At 41.7% G+C, this 19628-nt stretch overlaps 2 long non-coding RNA genes across 4 annotated transcripts in view; one reads left to right on the top strand and one right to left on the bottom strand.

The window, feature by feature from the left end:
- The window catches only part of LOC101747954, a 32154-nt gene extending 28596 nt beyond the window's left edge, over positions 1-3558 (top strand). The window contains exons 8-9 of one of the 2 annotated variants that reach the window (XR_005860878.2): positions 204-612; positions 3426-3558. This is a non-coding gene — a long non-coding RNA (uncharacterized LOC101747954). Of the gene's footprint in view, positions 1-203; positions 1247-3425 lie in introns of those variants that run through there. The other variant, XR_005860876.2, reaches the window with a different exon arrangement.
- LOC121111173 overlaps positions 3371-19628 on the bottom strand; it is a 34113-nt gene continuing 17855 nt past the window's right edge. Inside the window, exons 3-4 of one of the 2 annotated variants that reach the window (XR_005860895.2) lie at positions 12586-12754; positions 3371-3636 (exon numbers count right to left, since the gene is read on the bottom strand). This is a non-coding gene — a long non-coding RNA (uncharacterized LOC121111173). The remainder of the gene's footprint in view (positions 3637-12585; positions 12755-19628) is intronic. The other variant, XR_005860894.2, reaches the window with a different exon arrangement.

Below are 19628 nucleotides of genomic sequence, written 5' to 3'. Positions count from 1 at the left end.
TTTATTTAGACTTTTTTTTTTCTTCTGCCTGTACATCTATCGGATGGAAAATTAAAAAAAAATTAATTATTCAGCTCTGTACTGAAGTGTCAGTGAATGCTGAGGTGGTTCAGCAAGGAAGAACGGCCTAAAAGAGAGGTAAGGATCTGTGCAAAGTGTTTGGGAGAAATCCTGAAAAACTGTTTGTGATTCACATCTCCCAGGTGGTAAACAGAAGCTCAGTGCACCCCCTTGGCTTGTACAGAGGTTTTGCACTGCCCAACTGGTCAGTGAGGATGGAGGAGATGCTGTGATGGGGTGCTGGGATGCTGTGCAGGACGCTGGGCATCGTGCAAAGCTGTGGCAGTGCTGGTGCTGGGATCCTGCTGTCACCTATAAGGAGGAGGAGTGGAGCCAGCGCTTTTCCAGGCAGAACCACATGGCCAGTGACAGAAGGATCATTGTAGCATTTACTGAATAACTGCTTGGATGATTCATTACATTAAAATCCCTCTCCACTTTAATTGCTCTAAATGAAGATACAGTTCACGCTGTTTGGATGTTAAAGGGAAAACACCCTACCCTGCCACAGTGCGTGTGCACCGGAGGAAAAATGAGAGACCAGCACAAGAGGTGAGGAAAGAGATGTGACTGTGACTGTGTGGCTTCAGAGACGGAATGGGGATGTAATTGGAGGCACTGCAGAGCCACAGGGAGATGGGCTGTGAGCAGAGCCCCAGCCTGCACTGCTCAGGTCCCATTCAAAAAGCATCATGCCTAAAGAACTGCAGGCAGGACCACTCCTCGAGCATCTCCTTAAGCCCATCCCAGGTTTCAGTGGTAGCATTGGCAGCCATAGGGTTGTTTTTTTTTTTTCAACATCAATCAGAAGACAGATTTTTCATGGGGGCAGAAGGGGGGGGACAAGATAGAGAGAGAGAAGAGGAAAAAAAATAAGCAGAAGTAATTTATTCGGGATCTTTGAGAGGATAATAGCCAATTATTTGTTTATAACACTGGTTAAATTTTCATTAGGCAGATTAATGGAATATCATGTACTGTCAACATTGGACTGAGGGGTGGTCTGTAAGAGATAAACGGGCAAACAGTCGGTGTGTCTCCCTGAGTAAATTAGTTTTTGCTTTCCTGTTTTTCATATGAAAATGGAAAGGTGGACAAGGTGGTGCATTTTAAAACAGGTCTCAAGATGGGCCAAATCAGTTAAATATGAAAGCAATTCTGGTAATAAATACATTATAATAACTTAGCATCGTGCCTATCATTTTGATTTCATGAAAGTCTGGGATAATGTAGATTTTTAACCTGCTCTCTTAATACACATTTCCTCTTCCTGAACTTCAGCGTTTCTTGCTGTGAGGTGAAAGCATATTACTTTTTTTTGCCTGATTTTCCTGTGTAATCTGTTCGGTATTACAGCTGGTAAGTGCTAGAGGCTCACAGCTCTTTCTTGTGAATTCTGGTATTATCATCCTGGATAGCATGAACAGTCCCCTCTAAGTACTGTATTATCAGCATCAGAACCCCTGAGTGGTTATGGTTGCATATCGTGCTCTTTTGAAGTCAGAATATTTCTACAACACTAAACATATTAGCCTGGGATTTTCAGACAAGCCACAGAGAGGCAGACACCCAAATTTCAGCTGGAGTTGGGCCCAGACATCCACTTAACCTCTTTGAAAATCTCAAGTCCTTTTGCCCAAGAGGCCAAGTGGATGTCTCCTCAGCCTCACCACCAGCAGTGGCACGGCCCAGGCAGGTGGGAAGAAGTCTTCCCCAGCAAGCCCAGGGCTCTGTGGGACACTGTGAAGTGTGGAGAGCCCAAATGCATTCCATCCAGGCTTGGCCATTAATGATTACAGAGCACTAAAAAGGCCTCTTGCTATGGGGAATGGAAAAAACATTTATTTCTGATGATAGATGACTATGGCAGTGCCAGGATGGAGTCTGCTTGCGGTCAAGCTGGGGAAATTTTCTCTTTTTGGTCCCAAGTCAGCTTGGTTTTGAGGCTGAAAAATGCTTCCAAGTGTAAAATTCATTCTTACACTTCTCTATCCATCTCTACAAAAAAAAAAAATGACCTGACATTTTGTTTGTGAAATCCCTAGGTACATACACAGTGCTAATAAATATTCTTAGGCATGATATGGGGATGACTCACATGTACATGTTACCCTGACCTCATCAGAACATCTGTAAAGGAAACATAGCTGAGCATTAAGTAACAGTTCATGGCACTGGTCTGAAACAGTGCTGCTTGGCTTTGTTGTTCCAGCCTTTTTCAAAATCCTCCTCTCATACATTTGTAGACCTACCCTTGGAAGTCAGTGTTCACCATTTCCACTAGCCAGCAGGCGCAGTGCACTCTTCTGCTGCTGCAGAACATGGTACTTTGCCAAGTGCCAGTATTGGCACAGGCTGCTCAGGGAAGTGTTCCATCCCTGGAAGTGTTCAAGAGCTGTGGAGATGAGGGATGTGGTCAGTGGGCATGGTGGGAGTGGGCTGGTGGTGGTTGGACTTCTGTATGAGCTTAGAGGTCTTTTCTAACCTAATGATTCTGTAATCCTATCGTATGATAGATTTTTTTTTTTTTTTTCCCAAGAAAGAGATGTTAATTAACACATAGAAGGTGTTTCTGGTCTATAAACAACTTGTAAATTATTGATGACTTTAACTTTGTTTAATTCTCCTCCTGAAAGTATACCAGTCCTGTTTTCAAAGCAACCAGGAGTTCAGTTGCTGAGAATGATAGGTGGGGCTTTGCTTGCTGTACGGACACAGTCACCCAGTCCTGCAGGGAACTCTGACGTACAGGAATGGTTTTCACTTTGAATGGGGACAAAGGTCAAAGCTGTGACATTGGAATTTCATTTTAAAAATGTTTTGTTTTTAAGACTGCAAAATGGCCACTTTAAAATATTCCACTTTGATCATGCCAGAATGTTATAAGAAAAGCAGACATATTTTAAATCGTACACACATATTGTAAATTGTACGGTTAAAGATGAAATGGTCTGAAGAAATTGAACTGAAGCAAAATAAAACCAGAGTTCTTAGTGAAACATTCCCCCTGAATTTGAGCCTGTTTTTATCAAACTAAATTTTTTTAAAATCTCAGTTTTGATGGAAAAGCATTTTATGATTGGAAAGCCCCTCTGAAAAAAGTCAGTAAAAGTTATTGGATCATTGGGTTCACCATGCTGAAAAACACTTACACACTACAGAGAAGGTTTTTTTCTGATATAACCACACTCACTACTAGAATCCATTCATTTCAAGGATTCTTATATCCCTTTAATTACGTCTGCGTAAAGGCAGCATAAATGAGATCAAAACAAATCGCTGGCAGTAATGATCTATGAACTATGCTGAATGCTGTCCTGAAGTACATCATTGTCTATTTTTATTCTATTGTTTTTTATTTTGAGTTGTTGCAGTGGTGCAGGATCTGTGCTGGCATCTCCAAGGAGTTAGAATGTCTGCTAGCAAAGTTACGGACGTCTGTAATGGATGGGATTATCTCTACTACTCATCAGTGCAGAAAGAATAGCACTAATAACGCAAGTAAATTCTCATCTTGCAGATGTTTTTCTGTTTCATCTTGGAAGTGAATCTGTTCACTCATAAATCTTGCTTTGCCTTAAAAAAAGAAAAAAAAAAAGGAAGAATTAGTATTCTAGCAAGTCCTCTCCATGGAATGGCATTCATCATTTTCATCATAAGCGAAATGTTGCAAGAACTGATAGGCTCTATTCTCCTGATATGTATTTATAGGATATGTGAATTCCGGAGACTAAAAAAGAAATAACTTATACTTAATTTCCAAATCTGTGAAGTATGAACTCCACCCCAGAAGCAATTCCCAAGGGGCCATAACAGCATCCAGCAAAGGTGTTACTCCAAAATCATCACCAGAAACTGTGTTATCGTTGCGCTGAGGAAAATATGCACCAAAGAAGGAACTGATCCTCTCCCTGCACTCTCCTGCAGCCTCTCCATTTCTGCAAATGGAAGATAGATGTGTGTATGTGGAAGTGTCTGTTTTCCTAACAAATAGTCCGTGTGATAAGTTCTTAACAGTTTTGTGAAATATTTCTATTTCCTCTTCTTGCTGTGAGCCAGACCTCTCTCACAGGCAGAGGGATATAATTAACAAAAGCATCAAAGGAGACATATTTTTAGCAAGTACGCCTCATTTCCACAACATTCTTCTGAAACCCTCAATTTTACAAAAAAAAAATAATCCCACCCACTTGTCCATAAGGATGAGCCAAAATACGAGATTCAATCTGCACACATAGATATCTGCCATTTTAGAGGATGAAAAGTTTCCCCCTCCCTAAATGAACAGGTCTGCTTTTACTGAAAAACTAATGAAGTTTGACCCTCTATTAACTGTAAGAGGAGATTCAGTTTAGGTTTTTGTTGGTTTTTTTTTAAATCATGTTAATGCAATTTATCTACTGCACAGGGAGACTAATCTCCACATTTCAATACATTGGTTAAAATGAAGAGGTCTCTACACCATTTTGGGATTAGTGATTCTACTGAAGCCTTGCCTCTTCCCTGCGATGTAATTTACTTTTCGCAGGCAATCAGCATTAGTGCCCCTTACCTGCAGAACTCAACATAACCAGCAGGAAACTGCGTGCAGGCTAAAGCTTTTAGAGGAGACTAAATAGAGAGGCCTCCAAATTCCAGTAAGGAACAGTTGTGTTTGGTCCCTCATCATTCTTTAAACCCTTTGGAAATCCCAACATTGATTTATGCTAAAGCATCAAATGAGAGTAAAGTCATCCTCTGGTGACTTCCCAAATACTTTCCTTCTGAAACAGCCTCGTGAGATCTCTTGGCATGCTATTACACATTACTTTCATTTAGAACAACTGATAGCGTCCTGAGACTCAGAGATATGATCTCTGCTTCCAGTTGTATTCAAGTCTCTGATGGCAAAATTTGGCCAACTCCGTTTTAAATACAACACCTAGAATGTTAACAGAATATGTTTCACATGGCTGGTAAAGTGGCTGCTTTTTATTTCAAAGCCGTTGACTTCAAAGGCTGCTTGGATTGTGTGTGCGTGTGTGTTTTCTTTTAAAAATCTTCATACTGTTTCTGTCTTTTTTTTTTTCTCACTATCAAATAGATCATTACATTTTCAACACTTAAGGACAAAAATTCTTCTCTCAGATCTGCACAGCAGATCTTGACAGTAATATTCAGCTCTTCCCCACATGCAGGGAACTCCCGTTGACATCAAGAAGAGAACTGAAGAAATGTACAGGTATGTCTAAGGAGAATGCTGCCACCGGGACCCTCCAAGGACAGGTGGGAAATCTGACCCTTTTTTCAGATACCTTGGGATTTTGGTGCCAAGTTTCCTCTACGTTTTTGACAGCTGATCTTTAGGAGCCACTGAACATCCATTTCCTGAAAACTGCACTCAGAATTTCAGGCACAATGCTCGGGGCCATGCGGATGCTCCATGCTCTGACCCACGTGCTGCTCCACTGCTGACAGGGTTGGTTCCGAAAGTGTGGCCACTAGATGAAGAACTGATTACCCTTGCCACCAATTGGTTGTGCATTTAGGAACAACCACACCTTTGCACTTGTTTTCCTTATCTTAATGGTGTGCTTCCTTAACGTGCCCTTCCTTAATGCTCTGCTGCACATTTTCCATGAACCTTGGCATCAGCAACTTTGTATTTGGAATTGTTTGCTCCTATCCCACAAACTTATTAATAGTATGAACTCCATAACAAGTAGCAGCTGATGGCCAAGGAAGTGGATTTATTGTTTTGTTTGGGCTTTTGCTGGGAGGCTTCACCCCAGCTCTGTTAATGTTAAGGAAGTATTGTTGAGATAAAAGAAACTTAGCTGCTTATCGCAGTCCAAAGTGTTAGAAGGTTGGTGGCTGATCTCCATCAATGTGTAAGGATTTGTTTCATTTCTCTGCCAATTTTTGCCATAAATGCATTCTCAGTACTTTTCTAAGCATCTTCTTTTCCCATATTATCAAACATTTTAAATAATGTAGCTGCCAGAAAAGCCCAGTATGAAAAGGAATAGAGGTCATGGTAAAATATCTTCCAGCTACCATGAAGAAGGATTAGCCATTTAAATGGGCACATTTAAAAAAAAAAAAGCCATTAGGATTGATTTGTTCCTTCACTTCTCATTTCAGTCTTCCATTGAGTATGTTTAATGAGTAGCACAAGGCGGGTGAATAAGTTAAATAAGGTAAATAAGGCCACGGTTAACTTAACTGGTTATGTGATTAATTCTTTGCTCTAGCTATTTTCCTCATGTGGAAGTGTTTGTGTGCGTTAGGAAATGTATATTCAGAACCAGTGGTTCAGTTATTTAAAGGTTTTTATTTATACAAATGTTCTTCTGTTGTCAGGTAGTGCAGCTTAAAGGGAATCTTACTGCTAGCAAAATTCAGACCAAGATCCAGGATGATGGAGGAGCTGTCCTTAAATACCCAGAATCTAAACCATATACTCAGTGGATGATAGAGGGAGAAATCGTGATGTGTAACTCAGCCACTTCAGGTGTTTTCCTGCCTTTTGCTGGATAATGGGAAGATTAATGATAACATGTGACCTTCCAAGAGTGTCTGAAAGGCACATTTGACCTAGAGCAAGAAAACATTTCTCCAAACTTGCTAAATTGTGCATACAAAAGAAGCACATTCCTGCGCTGCAAATCAGTGTATGTCTTTCAGCAGAGACTAGTTTGAATTCCAAATTTCCAACAATGCCCAATGATCTATTTACACAGAAGCTTTCAAAACATTAGTAGCAAAAAGCCTGACCTGACAGGTTTCTCCTTCAAATTAGGGGAATTACTTGGAACGGTGTCTCTGTCTTCACCCACAGCCTTTGTTTTCTGAGAGAGCTTATTACAAGTTAACACGGGAGATTGACATTTCCTTATACTTTAGATCTGACATGAAAACCTATCCAAACTTTGCATCCTTAATCTCTAGGAACAGCAGAAACAAAGAGTTACGTCTGATACTGCTGGTTAAGTGTTGCTGAACTGTGCTGACACTTGCTGGCGTTCATGCCCAGCTCTCTCCAGATACGTGGACAACGGGGGCTACTGGGGGAGCTTGACCTGCCTGTAGATGCAGGGCTGCCCTGCACAGAGCTGAGAGAAGGGACACTTGCTGAGGTATGCAGCATTCTACCCACATCCAGCATGGGGAACCCATTCTCCCAGGTCATCGTTCCCTTTTTGTATTTTAATTTTGGAACCTACGTGCATTTTTTTCTGTTGTTGCTGTTGCCTGTCGCAATTGTTCAGTAACACTCACCCAGCAGATCTTCACGATCAGATGGAAAACTAAATATATCGGTGTACTGCTGCTGAAGGATTAAAACTATTTCCATTCGAGGAATGCCCTCTCACTGTGCATCTGCTGAGGGTGACTCTGCTATCCTTTAGGGCATCCTGTAGGTGCAGTAATTAGTACCAGCTGCAGCTGGCACCAGCTGCAGCAGCTTCAGCACGGGAAGCTGCAGAATGCAGCCTCATGGGGTGTTATGGGCATAGGGATGAAGGAGCAGGACATGCGTTGGGATGCCCGTGTGCCCTGTGTGATGTAAAACCGGAGTGAGAGGGGGATGTGGCCATGCTACCATACCACATTAAAGGGTTCACTTTCATCACTATGAATGCACAAGATGCCGTTCCCTCTGTTGTTGTTTCCTGCATTTATATATATTTTAAGACTGTTATGAAGCAGGCTGGTAACTACTTGGAGTTCTTGAATCATTCCTGAATCACTGCAGAAATAAAATATGGCAGGACTCTTTCAGCTTGGTCCGATGCTATCTCCCTTTGTACAGCTGGTACTGCATTTTCATTCTGCAGCCAAGTGTCTGAGGTCAGAGAGTGCCTTCCTCTTTGTCTGGTCTCTATTAACTCTCCCTGGAAAAAGTTGTCCTCTAACAGATTTTTTCCCCAGCATGTCTTCTTGAGACTGATCCTTTATATTTCACAGAGCCGAGCTGATACAGCTTTTGAATGAACTTGCTGCTATTTGCTCTCGCTCTCTCCCTTTTCCAGCTGGTAAGTGTTAACTCACATTGCCTTCACTTGCAGGTTTTCATTTCTTATTCCTGGGAAGTACATTTTCACATAGAGCAAAAAAAAATATCCCAAAACCGTATGTCATAGCAAAACCATTTAAACGCAGATGTAGCCATTTTATGGTTGTTGCTATGACAGTTTGGCAAAAGGTTATGCATACTGTGAAACCTATCTTCCAAGAAGAGAGATGTCCATATATTAGCAAAGCAGGAAGGCAGAATCCAGCCTCAGCCACGCTGCTTATCTGGGAGGGAAAGGGAAAGCACGGAAGGAAGCACTGCTTATCCCAGTGGCTCCTCCTTGACAGCAGCCAGCTGTAGCTCAGTGGAATAATAGAAACAGAAAGTTGGTTGTCTGAATGGGAAGATGAGGAGGAGATATTTCTAATCTGTGTAATGCTGAGCACATTTTGGCTCTTTATGTAGGCCTGGACGTGGTTTAAAAATATTTTTTGTATCTCATAGCACTAGGAATAAATCTGTATTTAGTGTACATGAGGGAATACCTGCATGTCAACTCATTGCCTAACATGATGTATTTCTTGGTGTGAATAAAGCCCAAGAAGAGTCAAAGGTCACATTCAGAGTTCCTAGGGAAGCATCATTAGTATCCCAAAAAGTATTCATTGAAAATATACAAAGTAACCAACAACACAAAACCCTATAAAAGGGACAGAGTCACAAAAGTAGAGTAGATGTGCTCCAAGCTCCTTGCAACGAATGCATGTAGCTTAATTGCTTTGCTCCCTGGGGAACAAGGCTGTTAATTTCTTGCTCTTAAAATGAATTCACATAAAATCTCATCTAGACATGAATTCCAACTTTTGTTAAATAAATTTTAACCATAGTAATATCTAAAATATGGCTTGGAACCAAATTAAATATTTGGATAATTTTTTTTAAGGTTCCTAAGGGAATGGTCACTGGATGTAAAGTTATCATAGAATGATAGAGTCACAGGGTGGCTTAGGTTGGAAGGGACCTTAAAGCCCATCCAGTTCCAACCCCTGCCTTGGGCTGGGTGCCCCCACCAGTTCAGTTGCCCAGGGCCCATCCAACCTGGCCTTGAGCACCTCCAAGGATGGGACACTCAACAGCTGCTATAGCTATTATTCACAGTGTAGAAAATATTTCAATGCAGATGATAAAATTATTGTCTAAACTGAGCTATTCTAGGGCTGAATTTGGTGCAGCAAGGTTTAAGATGTTCTTAGCACAATCAGAATATCACGAGTCTTTTTTTAGCAATATTCGTCTCACAAATGAACAATTTTGATACCATGGGTTTTATAATTACTTTGTACATTTCATATATTGTGCACAAAAGATTCAAATGCAGCATTTTCTTTGATAGCCTATTATGCCTGACATGGATTCCCTATCACATCTTGTTAGGGAAATTTATCTCATGTGGGAGATTTTCAAATTACACTTGCAAAATATACAAACACCAAATGAGTTTGTAGCTTAAAAATAAAACTAAGGAATGCAAGTTTAAAGGCAATTACAACCATTTTGAACAGCATTTGACAGTAATGCAGGATATTAAGACTTGAATTAGTCCTCTCCCTTTGAGAGCCTCATTGCTTTTCCCCAGTGCGAGGGGGAACGCTGTGCTGAGGAAGAGGAAGGGACAGAGGCACCGCTGGTTGCTCACAGTCTGAAGATGCTCCAAAGCTCCTTGTGGACAGGGGGGACCAGGGATATCTTCTTCCCCCTTGTGACTTCCATGGTGTTCACCCTGCTCAGGACAGAGGCCTTACCCGTGAACAGCAGGGTGGGGGTACCGGCACACAGGTGCAGCAGAGCCTGTCCCCCCTGAGTCGCTCACAGCATCTCTCCTTCTAAAGGCAGCATAGCTCCAGGCAAATTGTTTCCAGCCTGCGTTCCCCACGGCTCTGGCTCTATCTGTGCGCTGTAGATACGGTGGCTTTGTAGCTTGTATTTATCTGCTCTTCCCCAACTCACTCATTACATCAGTGGCTGGCAGCAGCGCATTGGTGTTGGAGATGTTGGGAAGCACAGCTGGTAACCAGGCTTCAGCACACCAGGTAATATAGAAAGAGTGAGGCCCAGTCCCCCTCCTCCTGCCTGGTGAAATTTAGCAGCTAGGGCCATAGAATCACACAATCATTAAGGTTGGAAAAGACCACTGAGATCACCTAGTCCAACCATCAACCCATCAGCACCATGCCCACTAAACCACACTAATCCATAGAGAAGCCCAGCTGCCAAAAAGTCCCATATTCCTAATGTTCAATCATTGAGGAGCTGAGCTGAGGTGCACAGTGCTGGAGAAACAGCTGGTACCTGGCCGGAACCATGAGACATTACCACTGCATAAATGTTTACTAACAATAAAGAGTAATAATGAGGTTTTACAACTTCCTGGCTCCTACTCTTGCTGACAGTCCCGCAGGAATAAAGCCACGCAAACTGGAAGGGCTCCAGTGGGAAACGCGGTGCAGCTGCTCGGCGGCCTGTCCCACCGCCCGGCACTGCTGCACCAGCCTCTGTGCTGCACAGCTCCACTTTAACACACCCATTTTACAGCTTCTCATGCTCCAGCTGTCTGAGAAGAAGACATGAAATCAATTTACTCTCTCCCACAATACATGGTGGGCTCACCGTGGCCCTGAGCATCACAGCAGAACCAGAGCGATGGTCTGAAACTCGGTTTTGTGAGAAACCAGGATGCTCCCCCCTCTGTCAGCTCTGTGTAAAACAGACTTCTTCAGTGTTTCCTGCTTGATATCACCCACTTTTTCTCGAGCACACTGCCCTGCGAAGTGTGTGCTTGTTTATTAGGACTCTCACATCACCAAACACTGTATTTGGGGATGACTTTTACAAAGAGACCCAACACACACATCTCCAGACACCCAGCCCCATGTTCAGCTCCATCATTACATGTCATTTGCAGATAGAAACAGATTTGGAAACAAAATATGGCCCAACATATCTGGGCTCATCAGATCCCCTATGTATGCCCACATTGGCTTTGCAGAATGAATTTCACCCACAAGCAAGCAAGCAAAACCTTCTTCCTGCAACGGAGATGGAATTTTAAGGCTCGAGGGCTGCAGTTCTCCGTCTGATGCTGGGTTATGCCAAGTTGGAGCACAGAGAAAATTTCTTACAGCCGAGTTATAAACCCCCTGAAAATAGGTTTTATTATGGAAATGCAAACATGAGCACAGCTATAGCAACATGAAAGGCTCTGCTGTAATAATGCTTAGATCCAACTCTTTGTGCACAATTGGCATAGAAAAGTATTTGATTTTTGCCATTTTTTTGCTAGTACATGTCAGTGTCACTTCACAGTTGGTCTCAGTTTATAACGAAATGCATAAAAATTGTTAGTAATCCTCATTTATAACTTGGGACTGAGAAGCACCATCTCAGACATTACTTTTCCTATCAAACATGGTTCAAACAGCTATTGACATTTGGAACAGCCATTCCTGGGAAGAAAGATTTGATGTTCACAGTTAACTAAGCAGTGTGTCTATCGAGTTTAGTGTCTCTCACATGCTGTAAAGCACTAGGCTCATTGACCCAGCCTTGATAATCAGTTTTCTTTAGCTGGAAAGGAAAGAAAAGAGAGAAGCAAAAGAAAGGGGAATCATGGAGATCCTCAGTCTATGATACTCTCCTGCTCTGTAAGCTCAAATGCTCTGCATATTTTCAAAATCCTAAGATTTCCCTAAAAATATCCTCATGTTTATATTTCTCGGGTTTTTTTTTAGGTAAAAAGAAGAGGGGCTGGGGAAAGAAATAAAAGGATTTCATTATAATCATACAGTCTGCATCATGTGAAGGGAGTCAAGCTCTTATGGGAAGCTGCGATTTATTCTGATCTGTGGGGGGGACACAAGCCAACTGCTAACTAGGAAATACATCATTAACAACAAAATAATCAGCTGTCCTCCAACTTCCTAGCACACTGTGTTGAGTTACCCTGCCCCACTGTCCCCAAAAACAACAGTTTCTTTGCTATAGGTGGAAAGTTCTTTTAAAGGGACACATTTTGCTTAAATTACTTAAGCAAGTAGTTCTGTTAAGTTCTCTCCGTTGTGACAGTCAGGTTATCAGCATTCAGCCACGACTTCATGAAAGCCATCTCCTTCGTTTACGTATTTTCCTGGATCAGAAGCATGAATCTCTGTTTCACAGGATCAGACGCATCCCTGATGCTCAGCCAGCCTTCCCCTCACTGCTCTGCAGCAACTTAATGCTAATTTATTTTGACTGCAGCGGTCCAGGCACGTTAATGTGCAAAGCATCAGCTTTCCAGAAGTGCTTGAGATAACAGAATACTTAAAGACTGGGTTTGTTTGTTTGTCCTTAATCTAAACATCCCTTCCTCTCATTACTTTAATTGACAAGTGCGTGCAAATTAAATAACTTTAAGTGGACACTTTACAGATGAGGTATTTCGGTGCAGGACAAATAGAGTGCATTCTGAAATGCCTACATAAACTTACCTATTTAAGATTTCAGATATCTTTCTTTTTCTCCCCCATAGACCCCAGGATGAGTCTCCAGCTGGAGAAGGCCAGGCAAGTGCCATGTGTTTGTAATACACATATAACTGTTGGCTCTTCTGTTGCTATTGTGGTGTGCTTGGAGACATTCTGCATCAAATATAAGCCTCTGTAGAGGAACATAAAGTTTAAATGTAAACTTTGTGGTCATATCAGATTGCCCAAGCCAATCTAGATTATCTTTTCATTTCCATGCTCTGCTTCCATCAGAGCTGCCCAGGAAAAACTACCAAATCTTATCCAATTCTCAAAAATTCACTTATTTGCAGGATTATTAGTCCTATACGTATGCAGTTTGAAAGAATAGGCATTACTGTCTTAGTCTCCTAACCAGAGAGAGAACATCTAAGATCCCACATTTTCAGAAGGGAATAATCCTCACTGGGTACGAAGCACAGAGCGACACTGAAGTCAGGAGTCAGCAAGGATTTGCCTCTGGTGGTCGCCTGGCCCTCAACCAGCCCCACTCCACGCTGTTTACAGAGGCTTAGTGGGACTTCCAGCAGTCTTTTCACACATAGATAGTTTGTAATAGTTTGTAGTTTGGGATCCTGGATTGCGTATTCATCAGTTTCCAATGATTTGCTGTGGCAGTACTTAAAGGCCTCATGAGTGATACTCTCCAGGCAACTAAATGAATAGCATATTGCTATGAGCAAAGGTATTTTTACTGTTTTTTTACTGACTTTTATGTTTACTCTACAACAGGGCTATTTAATATGAAGATTCCTTTCCTTATTATTACATTTTTAATTGGAATAACTTGTTATATCAATTATCGAAACTCCCATAGTGAGATGATAATGTGGAACCAAAGTGGGAAAGGCTTTTTATTTGGTGTTGGAAGCTTTGTTTTCTTGTGATCTACATGGACCTCCTGTCATGGGCTTGTTTTGTGTGGGGAGGTTTGTTGGCAGTGGTGGTGGTTTTTCCCACTATTTGACTCATTTCAGTGGTGAACCAATTAATTTTTGTCTGAAAACTTTCAATCTAAAACTGCCTCTCATTCCGAAAATTTTCTAGACCCTCAGCTATCCTGTTTCCTGATTTTTATGGCCTGGTTTATTGCCATTTGCCTAAGAATCTGTCATTTCTTCTGGTGCTTGTTGGTTGCTGATCACTGCTAATTTATTGCCACTTCCTCATTTTTTCATCCTATTTGTTGACGTAGTTATGACTGGAGATACACGCGCACAGTCACTAACGCAGTCAGGGAACACTTTGCCTTTTGGCTAACCGAAAAAATCCCTTGGAATGATTAATAGATGAAATGTAGAAAGTGTAGCATTTCACAGTTGCCAAAACTTGTGGAATATTTTACATTTCAGTGGAGTCATCTGTTTAACAGCCCCTGTTTTGTTTTGTGTATTACTCTCCCATACATGTGCTTTTGGTTTTGAATCTTTATTGGTTTTGTCCTTTATTTCCACTCTTTCCTTAGTACAGACACATAGGAAATCATAGCTGAAATAATACTCATAGTTTGCTGTATGGTGTGAAGAGAAGCAAATACTCCGTTTCCATCTGAGAAGCAGACCAGGAGAAAAAAAATGTACAATAATAATATCACACCCAGTGTAGTGATGCTTAAAATGGAAGCGCGATCAAATCTTTATCACTTTTAATACAAGAATCGGGTTAAGCCTGTGAAGAAAAAAAAAAAACAAAAACAAAACAAATATTGCCAGGTAAAATGTTCTTGTTCTGAATTATGATTAAATACTTGAAGATGTTTAACCCAATACTTTGTCAGATGAAGTTTCCCACGAGATTTGAAAGAGTATTTACTTGTCCTGCTATTAAGAAATATATTAGGAGGTTTTAAAAGGATGGATCAAATTCTGTTTTATGCAGAGTGTTAAATTATACCACTGGAGCATGAAGTAAAATATAGTCCATGGTTTGTAAACCCTAAGATGTTTCTGGCACTTTGGGACAAAGTTCAAAATGGCTGTTTAAAATCTATTTTCCTTAGGCCACATTGCTACATGTCCTCTGTTAGTAAACATCCACCAGCACTCTTAATAGGAAATACAAATAGGTGTTGCAAGAATTTGGTTGGGTCACAAATCCACAAAAACAGTGATTTTGGAGCTCATAATACCTTTACATAATTGATTTACCTGTGGTACCAAGTTTTTAATCCTGTTTGATGAAAAAAAAAAAAAAGTTCTTTAGCCATGGGCAGAATCCTGCCGGAGGTTGGGGGCACAGTGAGATTAATCATTTATAGTGGGAAATACGGTCAACAGCCAGCCCTGCCTTGGTAGGAGGTGCAGCAAGGGTTGGGTCACAGGGCTGCCAGAGACAGGATGGAAGGAGAAAGACAACAGGACCTCATCCATATACACAGGGCAACCTCAGCACTTGTTATCCAAGGGAGAGGACCGTTACTTGGCTCTTGCTAACTTTAACTGTGGTGTTTCACAGGTGTTTCTCTTGAATTCACAGCCCCTGGAGTCATGTGGGTATGTGAGATTTCCCCATTTTACTGAAGTTTAATTTTCTATGCAAGCAGAGCTAGAATTTTGAACATTAAAAGTCTCAAAAGTAGGAGAAGAAAATGAAAAGTTTTCAGAACTTGTTATTAGAAAAATAAAAAACAAGATTCATTTTGTTCGTAGGCCAAAGGAGGAGACAATTCTTAAATGCATGGAAGATTCATCCTCATTGGTCTTACAAGAGCACAGTGAAAGCCTAAAGGTGTGAGCTGTAGAAGCCAGCAAATACCAGCTACAAAGCATGCAACCCATCTATGGCATATCTTCTTCCTACTCACGGGCACTCCTGTCTCCTTTCCACAGGTGCTGTGTGAGGTATGGCTGGGTTTAATCATCCCAGAGGGCAGAGATACAGAGCAAGAAGAGTCATTGGTTTACTTGGGATGACCACAGTGAAATGCAGTTATCCTGAATTGGTGCCTTGTTCCTCAGCCTCACAATATCTCAGCAAACTTTCATATTTCTAAGACAAACCACTGCTTTCCATCAGGCAACCCAACAGGCATCACATTGTCTGTAAGGCACCGGGGGGTTCACTTCCCCATCCCTTCCCTCTTCATCTTGGACTGCACCAAGCACTGCGCACGACTGGCACTGTAAGTTAATATTAAATGTGCTGAAGGGAAGAAAGCTTATTTAATATTGCTCCGATATTACAATAGTATGATGGTAAGGTGAGCTTTTTCCAGCTTATAAGATTTGTTGCCAAAGGCATATGCATGTTGCCTGTGCATTTGGGGAAAAAAGAAATCTCAAAAAAATAACTTCTAACAGAGGATCTTATGACAGCCAGCCCCAGCCAGAGCTCTGGATATAGAATGAAGCAGGATGTAGAGCCTGAGCTTTTCTGTATTTGAAAGCAGGTGTGCATAATTCTGGTTGGCATTTTGGATCCCTTCCTCTCTAAAAAAAAAATCCTATTAAATCCTTTTAAATATTTCAAAGCAGCTGGGCAGGTTTGACCATCTCTATCCAACCTCCCCCCCACTCCTGTTTAAAAAAGAAAAGAAAATTAAAAAAAAAACAACAACAAAACCAACCTGAACTCTCCCAAACTCCCCAAGGAAATTAACTACAAAAAAAAACCCTATGCTAATGGAACATTGAAGTTGTAATGTAAAACCGTAAAAGTCAGGAAATTCAGAGTTAGGGCTCCCGTGGTACCTTTAAGTCTGTCACCTCACGCACATGTACAGGGCCCTCCAAAAGGAACAACTGGGCTCAGACAGCATCCCAACCAGCTGGGGATGCGGGGTGCTCGTCAGAGCTTCTAGCAGAGGGGATGCATGGATTTGTATTTCTCTTGTGTGTAACTTCTGCATAAGGCCAGTTAACCTCAGGCAGCAGCCACACAAGAGGTGCAGGTTTGTTCAGACAGGAGATCGGGTTCTTGGTGGAATGATTTGAGAAGGGGGAAAAAAAATCCAGGAGAAGAAAGAGAGGGGAGAGTGGGACAGCTATACATGAGCAATGGCAGATACCTCATTCTGCAATTCTGTAAAAATGATACTGTAGAGCTAGCATTTATGAGGAGGATTTATAGGACAAGTTTGCAGCCCACATGTGTGTAAGAGTCACCAAAGCAATTCGTACTGAGGAAAGAGGGCAACACATTTCGGCAAAGCGATTTTTAATAAATATCCTTCCCGATATGCAACGTATACATGTACATAACTGAAGGCCTGCACACAAAGAGCCCCACAGATCCCCATCTTTGCCATGTTTCACCTTTTGCCACCCCACTCAGCCCCAGGTTTGGTCAATAAGCACCACTGACCAGAAGAATCAAAACAATTCCTGCAAAAATTAGGTTAGCGTTCATTAGCTCTCTATCATTTGGCCACCAGTAGGCTGCAGGATATGAGGGCCATTTAATTAGGCCCTGCACTACTCTCTGGTGTGAAAAAGGCTCTCAAAAGCTTTGATTCCCCACAGCTTCACAGCAGGAAGTTGTTGGCGATAATTGACACAGGATTTCCTTGTTAACCAGCAGCAGACATGCTGGATTAAAGCGACAGAGATCTAGAGAAGAAAGTGAAAAGAGATAAGGAGCTCGGAAAGACTTCTGCTTATTTTGCACTCGAGGATGATGAGCAAATAGCAATAACAAACTGGAGTGCTGCTCCCTGTGAGGAAGGCCGCCACTTATCAGACCCATTTCAGCTTGACTGATCAAAGATTGACTTCCCTTAAAATAACATAGGCCTGGGGTTTGTTAGTTTATTAAGCTGCAGGTTTTATGAATTATCACAGTTTTAAAGATGGATTGCAGTTTATGTGAAGGAGTAGAGGATTATCAGGTTTTCATCTAAACAATTATAAAATATCACAGCTGAAAGCTTGCTTGCAAATGACATAATTTTCTCCTGCAAACTAAACAGGTCATTGTATGCCTTCGTGTAAGCGTTTCCAGCAAGTGCACAAATACAGTAAAATTAACTCTGCAGCCAAGATGATAGCCCTGTAAAATATAAATTTAACTTCCAAAGCACATACAAACCTCACACTCCCTTATGCTGTTCCAAAGGTAATTGTATTTAATTTTTGACCAGGACCTTTTAGGTCTATTTGCGTTAAAGAAAGGAAAAGGAGAAATGGCCTATTGAAATGTTTCTTAAAATGCGGTCGTGATAAATGGCACTGAAACAGATCCGCATGAGTATAGTTAAATGAAATGTCCACTTTAGAGCAGAGACAATTATTGGATATCACTTAATAACTTAACCTTACAACAGCACATGTGGCATTAATAAAGAACTGAGGGTAATAAAAGCTACTACTACTACTCTGCACAGTACGTGCAGGCAGACGTATGTACATAGGTGTGGGAGCCAGGGGAAAACCAGGGCACTGGGAGGCAGAAGGAGGGAAAAGACCAAGGACTAAGGCAGCAGGTAATGCGCCAGTGGTGGTGGGCTCTGGGTAGACAAGGTGGAAAGAGAGAGGTGCCAGGGGGACAGAATTCGCTGTGTGCCACATGAGTACCAAATTGCTCCCTGGTCCCAGCAGAGCCCCATCTCCCACTCCATCCAGGCAGCCCTGCAGGGAATGGCACAGTCCGGGGCCAGCAGTGGGGTTACTGCACAAACCAAATGAATTCCCAGAAGAGGGAAGGGGGAGAGATTGTGTGGCGGCTGCCAGGATGCTGCAGCCAAACAGCACTGGAATTTTCAGAAATCTCTTCAGGGTGGAAAGATCCAGGGTAAACCTGCCCATACCTAAAGCTGTACCTAAAACATCCAGAGCCTTGGGTAGTTTTGGATGGAAAACAGCAGTACAGCTGTGTGAGAAAAAAAAAATAGGGTATCAGCAACTATTTTTATTCCAATGCAGAAACCTCTGTTAACATTTTTTCAAACAATACCAAAACACTTCCATTCTTCCACCTCAATTTTGAAGGTCTTTAATAACTCCTCTTGACCATTTTAATGGGCCCTGAGCCCAGAAAACTCTATCTTTGCAACTGAAGCCAGGAGAACAGGAAAACAGACATAAAAACACTCTCAACGATGTGGGGTCTTTTAAATCCTAAAAGGAAATAAATAATATTCTTTGCAATGAATGAAGCACAGGCACCATGAAGAACTCCAGTGCCCTATGGCATCCTCAGCATCATTACGTTTAGATTCACTGTTGACTTCAATGCATCTGAATGCATCACCGTTCCAAATTCGTGCCACCTGGAAGCCCTATCTCAGTGTACTCTGTGCTTTCATACACAGTCTTACAGTTTTCTGAGGAGAACTTAAGAAGCGTTAGTCATCAGTTATCTTTCACTGTACAGCAGCTTCTCCTAGCATACAAAATCGGCAAATCAATTTTATGATTGCATCTTCTCCTTCCCAAAGTTGACGTTCTGTTCACTGAAGCGATAGGGAGCCCTGGCAGCCAGCTAAGCACCTTGGAAACAGTGAAACTGCTCAGGCTGAGATCAACTTTGCTTGATCTTCTCAGTCTTAGCATTCTTTTTCCATGGCAATGAATCATGGTTTACAAAGCAGTGGTCTGTTATGACACACACTCTTCAGTGTGACTTGATGAACTGAAGGTTTCTTTTTTTATGTTAGGCTGAGGTGAGCACTCACTGGAGATGAACTGGAACCAAAGATCTGAATATCAACAGATATCACCACATTTTACTGGGAGAGGCTAGAATCCCACATTTTTAATCTGGTTCAAATCTCTGTCACAGACTACATTAAAATTTTAGGTTAGAACACCTTAGACTAGGCTGACACATCTCCCCCTTCCAGTCCGGTTTCTATCACCTCTCAACAAATGAGGTTAAAAATCTCTACATTAATTATGTGGTTTGCTACATCCTTCTTTTTATTTCCTTTCTGACATGCTTTGTAATTCCCCCTCTCATGCTTACCTTAGTTTATTTTAAATTGATTGCATACAAATTAATTATCATGTTCTCCTCTGTACTAGCAACACCCTCTTCAGCAAGAACACCCAATGGGTAAATTACCACAAGTT

Source organism: Gallus gallus, chromosome 6 (assembly GCF_016699485.2).
Source record: "Gallus gallus isolate bGalGal1 chromosome 6, bGalGal1.mat.broiler.GRCg7b, whole genome shotgun sequence".
Taxonomy (NCBI): domain Eukaryota; kingdom Metazoa; phylum Chordata; class Aves; order Galliformes; family Phasianidae; genus Gallus; species Gallus gallus.
This window is presented reverse-complemented; position numbering and strand designations above follow the sequence as displayed.